We start from the raw sequence: 9,827 nt of genomic DNA, 5'->3' as shown, positions 1-9,827 counted from the left end.
TGATGTTTACCAAGCCAGCCACCAGCACGTACTGAAAAGGAAAGTCATGCACATACTGTTAATGACAGGATCCCTGCAAGCACCACCACTGCTAGAGAGCATTGATTTTAGAGGATCGGGGTTGTGTAGCATGTTGTTCTTACCCAGTGTCCTTCTAACCCTAAGGCTTTCTACTGTCAAAGGTCAACCTAAGTGGAATCAGATTTAAATATTTAGTTGTTTGCCAAATGCATTTATCTGTTGGGTATGGATAAGAATATTTTTAAGTGAAACATTAGATCATATTTTGAATAAGTGATCACAATAGAATCTATCTGTTAAAATATTTCCTACTAAGCTATTAAAGAAAAAATTGAATCAAATGGGGTTTTCTCTGTTGCCTAGACCTCAAACTATGAATAGCATTTAAATATTATGTTTAGGTATATTTATTGTATTCTTGATCTCTAAGACCTTTATCATGAAAGGGTGTTGGATTTTGTCAAAGGCTTTTTCAGCATTCAATGAGATGATTATGTGATTTTTCCATTCAGTTTGTTTATATGATGGATTACATTGACAGATTTTCATATGTTGAACCATCCCTGCATCTCTAGGATGAAGCCTACTTGATCATGGTGGATGATTTTTTGATGTGTTCTTGAATTCGGTTTGCCAGTATTTTATTGAATATTTGTGCATCATTATTCATGAGGGAGATTGGTCTGTAATTCTCTTTCTTTGTTGCATCTTTGTATGATTTGGGTATCAGAGCAACTGTATCTTCATAGAAAGACATCAAAATACCAAAACAATCCAACAGGAAACAATGGGCTACAGGTCTAAACAGAGAATTCTCAACAGAAGAGTGTCAAATAGCTGAAAGACATTTAAGGAATTGCTCAGCATCCTTAGTCATCAGGGAAATGTAAATTAAAATGAATCTGAGATATCATTTTACACCTGTCAAAATGGCTAAGATCAAAAACTCTGATGACAGCCTATGTTAGAGAGGATGTGGGTCACGGGGAACATTCCCCCACTGTTGGTGGGAGTGCAAACTTGTATAGCCACTTTGGAAATCAGTATGGTGACCTCTCAGAAAATTGGGACTCAATCTTCCTCAAGACCCAGCTATCAGTCTAGGGTATATGCCCAAAGGATGCTCAATCATACCACAAGGACACTTGCTCAACTATGTTCATAGTAGTATTATTCATAATAGTCAGAACCTGGAAACAATGTAGATGCCCTTCAATTGAAGAATGGATAAAGAAAATGTGGTACAATACACAGTGGAGTACTACTCAGCAGAGAAAAACAATGACATCATGAAATTTACAGGCAAATGGATGGATCTAGAAAAAAAAATCATCCTGAGTGAGGTAACCCAGACTCAGAATGACAAACATGCTCTGTACTCACTCATAAGTGGATACTAGATGTAAAGCAAAGGATAACCACACTGCAACCCACAGCTCCAGAGAAGCTAGGAAACAAGGAGGATCCTAAGAGGGAAGCATGGACCACCTTGGGAAGGGGAAACTGATGAGAACTCCATGAATAAACTGAGTACAAGGGGGGCAATAGAGGGGAGGGGTGGGGGATGAGAACATGAGGGAACGGGATGGTTGAGGTGAGGGAGGGACAGAATGGGAGAGCAATGAAAGAGATATCTTGATAGAGGGAGATATTATAGGGTTAGGGAGAAACCTGGTGCTAGGAAAATTCCCAGGAATCTGCAAGAACGACCCCAGATTAGACTACTAGCAATATGGAGAGGGTGCCTTAATTGACCTCCCCTGGTAATCAGATTGGTGACTACCCTAACTGTCATCATAGAGCCTTCACCCAGTAACTGATGGAAACAGATGCAGAGATCCACAGCTAAGCACCAGGCCAAGATACAGGAGTCCAGTCAAAGAGAGGGAAGAGGGATTATATGAACAAGGGGGCTCAAGATCACGATGAGGAAATCTAAGAGAGACAACTGAACCAAGCTCATAAAAACTCACAAACTTTAGACCAACAGCTGTGGAACCTGCATGGGTCTGGACTAGGCCCTCTGCATGTGGGAGACAGTTGTGTAGCTTGATCTGTTTCAGGGGACCCTGGCAATGGGATCAATAAAGTTTATCTGAGGATCAGAGGAAAAAGTCATCCACTATAATTAACATAGAGGCCAGGCAATGATAGCACACACCTTTAATCCCAGCACTTGGGAGGCAGAGGCAGGTGGATCTCTGTGAGTTCAAGGCCACACTGGGAACAGAGCCAGGCATGGTGGCACTAGCCTTTAATCCCAGCACTAACCATAAAAATCTGGAGGTCTGTAGAGGCAGACAGGAAGTGACAGAGCTAGTCAGGAAAAAGAAGTGATGTAGCTGGGCTGAGAAAGGAAATGAGATGGCAGAACAGAAAGGCATATAGGCGTGGGTATACAGGAAGTAGGTCTCTTAAGTAGAGGGTGTCCAAGTGGTAAGAATGTGGCTGGCTTCTTTCTGCTTTTCTGATCTCTTGGTTTTAACCCCAATATCTGGCTCCGGGTTTCTTTTTATTATTTATTTATTTTTTATTAATAAGACTGTTTAGCAATTCATCTTACGACCATTTTTAAAAAATAATTGAATTTTTATTCCCACCTCCTCACAACCCCAAACCCCTGCCATCTGAAGATTGGCACCTGTGTGCTGAGCCTTTGGAGCCATGTGCATGTCCCACAGGAAGCATTTCTCAACACTGAGACCCCCAAGCCCTGGCTGCATGATGATTTGTATATGAGTCCATGGTCCACTTCCCTCATCTTACCCACTGTGACACTAACAGTGTCATCTGATGTCCTGTTCTAGATGAAAGTCTGTCTGATTCTCTGGTCATCCACACCTCCTTCTTTCTCTCACTCCAACCTTAACTTCTCAGGAACTGAGTGAGACTCTGATGTTTTTTAATTTAAAAAAATTCATATATTATATCCTGATCATGGTGTTCTCAATCCAAGTCATCCCAGATCATTCATACACTCAACTTCATTAATTTCTTATCTTTATTTTTAGAAAACAAACAGGCCAAAAGAATAAAATCAATCAATCAAACAAACAAAATGAAACAAAATGGGAAAAAAAGAAAAAACATAAACAGGCACACACACACAAACAAAAACCATAAAAACACAATTTTTGAAATCATACTATGAATTCAAAATACCAGTATGACAAAATAAATGCTCAAACAAAGAAATATAAGACAAAAAGTCTAGAAAAAATATCATGGAGTTGTTTTGTGTTAGTCATCTAGTATTGGGCATGGGACCTACCTTTAAGTGTGGCTAATATACCCAATGAGACTCCATTGAAGAAAACTAATTTTTCTTTTGAAAGTGAGTGTCAGTTGCTTCTTTTTGATAGTGGGAGTCCATGTCTCTCAGCACTGAAATGACTCTTAAGGACTTCTGCAATACCATAGTTCAGTGCCTTTCTCATTCATAATTAGAGAGGCTTCCTCTTGCAGTAAATGGGAACTAAAACAGAGATCTTCAACTGGACAATGCAAAGTATGAGAGTTTTTGAACACTCAGTCCTAAATAGGATGTCTTCCCAAACCCTCCTCCCAGGGCTCAGAAAGCTATGCAGAAGAGGAGGTAGAAAGATTATAAGAACCAGAGGGCGCTGGGCGGTGGTGGTGCATGCCTTTAATCCCAGCACTTGGGAGGTGAGAGGCAGGTGGATCTTTGTGAGTTCGAGGCCAGCCTGGTCTCCAAAGCGAGTTTCAGGAAAGGCGCAAAGCTACACAGAGAAACCCTATCTCGGAAAAAAAAAAAAAAAAAGAACCACAGGGAATGTATATCACCAAGGAAATGATGTCTTTGTCCCCCAGACACAACAGGATTGGTGTGCACAAGAACCTGCAGAGATTGTGGCACTGTGCACGGTGTCTGTACAGGTTCAAGCCAGGCAGGGTCCCAGTGACAACCTTCTTGCTCTACAGAGGCTTCGTTTATCTAGTGAGAAGATTTACCTTGCCCACACCGAGCTCAGACTTCTGATACCACAATTGCACATCAATGCTGAGTAGCCCCAAGACTGAACTTGACTTACCACCCACTTGATCTCATGCCTGCCAAGTTGCAGCTAAGGCAAATGCAGATCCAAATGCCCACTCGATGTATGTACCAAAAGTTACAACCATGGACCTGCCTCCAGATGCCCAGGATCCCATTGAAAAAATACATACATGAAAAATAAAGATGTTATGTCTCCTTCAAAATTAGTACTCCCATATTAATCTTCCTTACAAAAGCAAAATAGATCACAGAATGAAAATGAACTCAATATTGGGACTAGAGAGAGACGAGTCTTCAGTTAAAAGCATGCGTTTCTCTACCTGAGGATCAGAGTTTTCCTTCGTGGTACTTACGTAAGGCGGCTTAAAACCACCTGTACCTTCTGCTCTAGGAGATCTGATGCCTTTCTCTGGCACACATGTGCACATAAAACACAGAACAGAGACAACACCATTTAGTTTTATTCTTTAATTTCTTGTTAGGAAATATTTTCATAAATAGATTCTCTTTTCATCACTTATTCAAACTGTTATCTATATTTTCATTTAAATAGCCTTATACATACATAACAGATAAATGCATTTGACAAACAGCTAAATATTCAAATCTGATTGCACTTAGATTGTCTTTAGAGTGTAGTAAGCCATGAGGTCAGAAGGACATTGCTTATCACAAATTAGACTTGTTTCTTTTTTTTATTCATTTCTTCTTTTATTATTATTCTTTTTGGGGAGGATCGGGGGTCCTGGAAGGGCAGACATGGGAGACTGGGAAGTGAATGGGATTGGAATGCATTATGTAAAACTCCCAAATAATCAATAAAAATACTATGTTAACAAAATTAAAAAACTCTGGGACTCTGTGAAAAGGCATGGCCTCTTCAGCAAAGACACAACAGAAGAAATCCAGATCAAAGTCATAAAATATTTTCAACCACAAACAGAAGAAAATTGCCCAAATATAAGGAAAGATGTTCATATTTAGCTGAGGAGGCATAAAGAACAACAAACAGACAAGACCAGAAAAGACGTCCCATGCTTTATAGAAGTCAAGACAATAAATGTACTGAACAAATAAAGAATAGTTGACAGCTGCAAAATATTTTCATTACATGGAACATTGTACCAATATATGCAATTACTGTCCATTAGCCAAGCTCTACAGGACCAACTAGAAGGAAAAATTCAGTCTGAGGAGGTTAACTACACCAATAAGTACAAAGGATGAATAATTCCAGAACAGTAAATAAAAAAATAGGGGGAGTCTTCCACCACCACAAATAAAGAATAGGAACCAATAAACACTGCTCAATAATACTCACAATACTAATGGTCTCAATTCTTCAATCAATAGATGCAGACTAATCAATGTGATAGCATAATAGGATCCACAGTCTCATCTGCAGCCCTGTAGCAGACCACTTTCATGAACCTGTCCTCCCTCTCTTGACTCCAATCCCTAGAGACCCCACTGAACCTCATGAAAGAGTCATCTTTCCTCCTATAGTGGACACTTTCAGCCTTTCCCCCTACTAACATCATTATTCCTCCCTGTCAGTTGTGATTACTCAGAATCACTTTCTCCCTGGAAATCCAGTGACCACACCTATAAGGGAAGGCCTACCAAGTAAGACAAGCCACCACATGTTCCTAAGTTCTAGAGAAGGTAACAGAAAGAAAGAATGTAACACCCAAAATAACAATTAACCCAAATCCAGATGCCTTGACACCAGCACAAAAGACAATAATTAACACCCAAGGCAGTGTCTCCACCAGAAGCCAGAAACCTGACTGCAGGTGGCCCTGAGAAATGTAATATAGCTGAAGCACAAGACAGAAACTTCAAAATAGCTATTATGTATATGTTCAGGGACCTTAAAGAGGACATGAATTAATCCCTTAGTGAAGTCTGTGAAAGCACAAACAAACAATGGAATGAAATGATGAAAACAGTTCAAGACACGAAAGCTAAAAAATTCACTAAAGAAAACTCAAACTAAGGTAAAACTAAAAATGAGAATTTTAGGAAGTGAAAAACAAAACCTCAGAGGTAAGCTTCATTAACAGAGTACAAAGGATAAAAGAGAGAATCTCAGGCATTGAAAACAAGACAGAAGAAATGGATAGCTCAGTCAAAGAAAATGTTAAATCTTTAAAAAAAAAAAAAAAAAAAACCAGGCACAAATCAACCATGAAATCTGGGACATTGTGAAAAGACCATATCTACAAACAATAGGAATAGGGGGAGGGGAAAACAGGTAAAGACACAGAGAATATTTTAACCATATCAGAAAGAAAAAATCCCTAACCTGAAGTTGGAGATGCCTATTAAGCTACAAAAGCATACAGAATATCAAATAGACTGGTACAGAAAATAAATTCCCCATGACAGGAAATGATGACAGTGTTAAAGGTATAGCACCAACAAAGAATATTAAAAGCTGATAGGGAAAAAGAACAAACAACATATAAAGGCAGACCCATGTGAATAACCCCTGATTTATTAATGGAGAGTCTAAAAGCCAGAAGGGCCTGAACAGACATTATACAAAAACTACAAGAGACCATAGATACCCACCCAGACTTCTATACCCAGCAAAACTTTCAATCACCATAAATGGAGAAAGAAAATCATCATTCTATGATGAAACAAAATTCAAGTATTATCTATATGCAGATCCAGCTGTATCTAAGGTTCTAGATGAAAAATTTATTCTTGAAGAGGCTAACTACACCTCAGAAAACACAAGGAATAAATAATCTAAGAGAATAAAATCAAAATAGGTGAAAAAATCCACACTATAACAAAAAATAATGGGGATCAATAAATGCTGCTTGTTTGACAACTTTTAACATCAATATGCTCTCAATTTCCCAATAAGATGACACAAACTACAGAATGGATGTGAAAACATGATCCATCCTTCTGCTGCATCCAAGAAACACATCTTAATATCAAGGATAGATATCACCTCAGGTAAACAGTTAGAAAAAGATTTCCCAAGCAAATAGACCTAAGAAGCAAGCCAACTTTAATACCTGACAAATAGATTTCAAACCAAGAATAATCAGAATAGGAAAGGAAGCTACATTGTCTTCAATGGGAAAATCCAACAAGAGGCTATTACAATTCTAAAGACAAGGACACCCAACTTCATAAAAGAAACACTACTACAGCTAAAACCACAGATTGAACCTAACATAATGAGAGATGCTCACTTCAATATCCTACTTTCCCAACAGAAGGGTCATCCAGACAAAACAAAACAGAATAATTAGTGTTCTATAACATCTACAAAACATTCTATTTGAACACTGAAGAATATACTTTCTTCTCAGCAGCACACGAACTGTTATTTCAAATAGACAGCATATTAGGATACAAATCATGTCTTAAAAGGCATAAAAAATTGAAATAGCAACATACATCTTACATGACTACTATGGATTAAAACCTAGATATCAACAGAAAACACAGAAACTAATGGAAACTGAAAATTGGGACAAACAAGAAAGTTTGACAAATCATTCACCTAATTAATCAAAAGATAGAGAAGATTCAAGTTAATAAAACTGGAGATAAAGCAAAAAAATTACAACAGATACCAAGGAAATTCACAGAACCATGGGGACATACTTTAAAAGGTTGTATTCCATAAAACTAAATTAAAAAAAAGAAACTTAAAGAAATGGATGAATTTTTTCATATATCTGACCTACCAAAGTTAAATCGACATGAATAATCCATTTAAACAGCTCTATAATACCTAACAGAACATAAATAGTAATAAAAAGTTCATGCTGCCCAAGAAAAGTCTGGGCCAGATGACTGAGAACGGAATTGTACCAGACTTTCAAGAACAGATAACATCAATATTCCTCAATGATCCCTCAGAATAGAAATAAAATAAAATTCCAAATTCTTTTTATGAAGCCACGATAATTTTGATATCAAAACCACACAAACACTCAAACAGGAGTTGAACACTAACATAATAAAGGCAATCTACAGCAAACAAGAGGACTTCCAAAAATTGTGAGTTATGACAGAAACAGCCAGTTGTCTGGACAGTCACCTGGGTTTCTCTGTAACATTGGGTTGGGGCATCATCTTCAGTCTGCAGGCTTAGCCTATCTGACAGATTCCTTTGTGAAGCAGGATGTACACAAGGCCTACAGCTCAATATCTGTATTATGTATATTAATACATATAGTTGCGATGGGATGGTCTTTCTGTAAGCTCTGAATATGTGTTGCTACCATTGGTTAATAAAGAAGCTGCTATAGCCTATGGCAAGGCAGAATACAGCCCGGCAGGAAATCCAAGCAAAGATATGAGAAGATGAAAAGGCGGAGTCAGAGGAGATGCTGAGACCCTGCCTAGGAGGCAAGATGTAATGGGACACAGGTAAAGCCATAGAACATGTGGAGATACATAGATTAGTAGAAATGGGTTGAGTTACTTTGTAAGACCTAGTTAATTATGAGCCTAAGCCATAGATGAAATAGTTTGTAACTGATATAAGTCTCTGAGTAATTTTATTTTATAAGCAGCTGTAGGACCATGGTTGGGAGAGATTTGTCCTGACCACAGGGCTGGGCAGGACACAGAAAACCTCGGGCTACATATGTGTGTGTGTGTGTGTGTGTGTGTGTGTGTGTGTGTGTGTGTGTGTGTGTGTGTGTGTGTGTGATTAATATCCTGAATATATAGAGAACTCAAAAGACAAAGAATCAAACAAACAAAGCCAAATGACCCTTTCAAAAACAGGCCTGTGATCGTCACAGAGTCCTCAAAAGAAGAAAAAGCAATGGCTAAAAAATATCTCAAAACAAGTTCATGAACACTAGCAATTAAGAAAATGTGACTCAAAACAGGTTTGAGGTTTCATCTTACTCCATCAGAATGTCAAAGACCACCACCAACAACAACAACAAAATGGCAACAAATCCTGGAGGGGTATGAGAAAAAGTGAAACCTTTTGCAACTACAGTGGAAATCAATGGGGAGAATTCTCAATAAATCCAGTGACCTAGCCATAGTATGACATGGCTTATGGCAAAATGTCTTGACATACTGTCTCACCTATATTTGTTCAGCTATGTTCATTACTGATATATTTTCAATAGCTAGTAAATGGAAGCAACCTAGAGGTCCTTCAACTGATGAATGGATCATGAAAATTACTTACATATACATTATAGAATACTGTTCAGCTGTAAAGAAAATTGAAATCATAAACTTTTCAGGTAAATGGGCAAACTAGAAAAGATCATATTGAATGATGTAACCCAAACCCAGAAAGACAAATGTCACAAATTCTCTCTCGTCAGAGACTCCTGCCTCCAAATCTTCATATCCTAGAGTAATTGCAGAATCCAGTAAAGTAAATACAGACCATTGCCAGAGAGTAATGTGGGTGAGCAATGGAAAGATGATAAGCAGGATACAAATGATCTGCTGGAGAAAATGTCAAAAAAGGGGAGAGATCCTAATAACATAGAGCTGAAAGACATAATTACAAGAGGGAGATTAAAATAAGAATATATGAGAAAGTCATAAGGAAAAATACTATTAAGTACCCACTTCCTAAAACTATAATCATGTAAGTGTCATATAATTCATATAATTCATGTATGAATGTACATATATTTATTAAATAAAAATTTCTCTACTATGTTGACAATCCTTCCTTCTAAACATCAAAGACCATCTAAGAAACACTAATATTAGGCAAGAGAAACACTCTTCTGAGTTGTTGGACCCAAAAAATATTACAGACTACTGT

The sequence above is a fragment of the Peromyscus californicus genome, unplaced genomic scaffold (assembly GCF_007827085.1).
Source record: "Peromyscus californicus insignis strain IS unplaced genomic scaffold, ASM782708v3 Scaffold_14__1_contigs__length_90479793_seg_2, whole genome shotgun sequence".
Classification (NCBI taxonomy): Eukaryota; Metazoa; Chordata; class Mammalia; order Rodentia; family Cricetidae; genus Peromyscus; species Peromyscus californicus.
Note: the sequence above shows the minus strand (reverse complement) of the source record.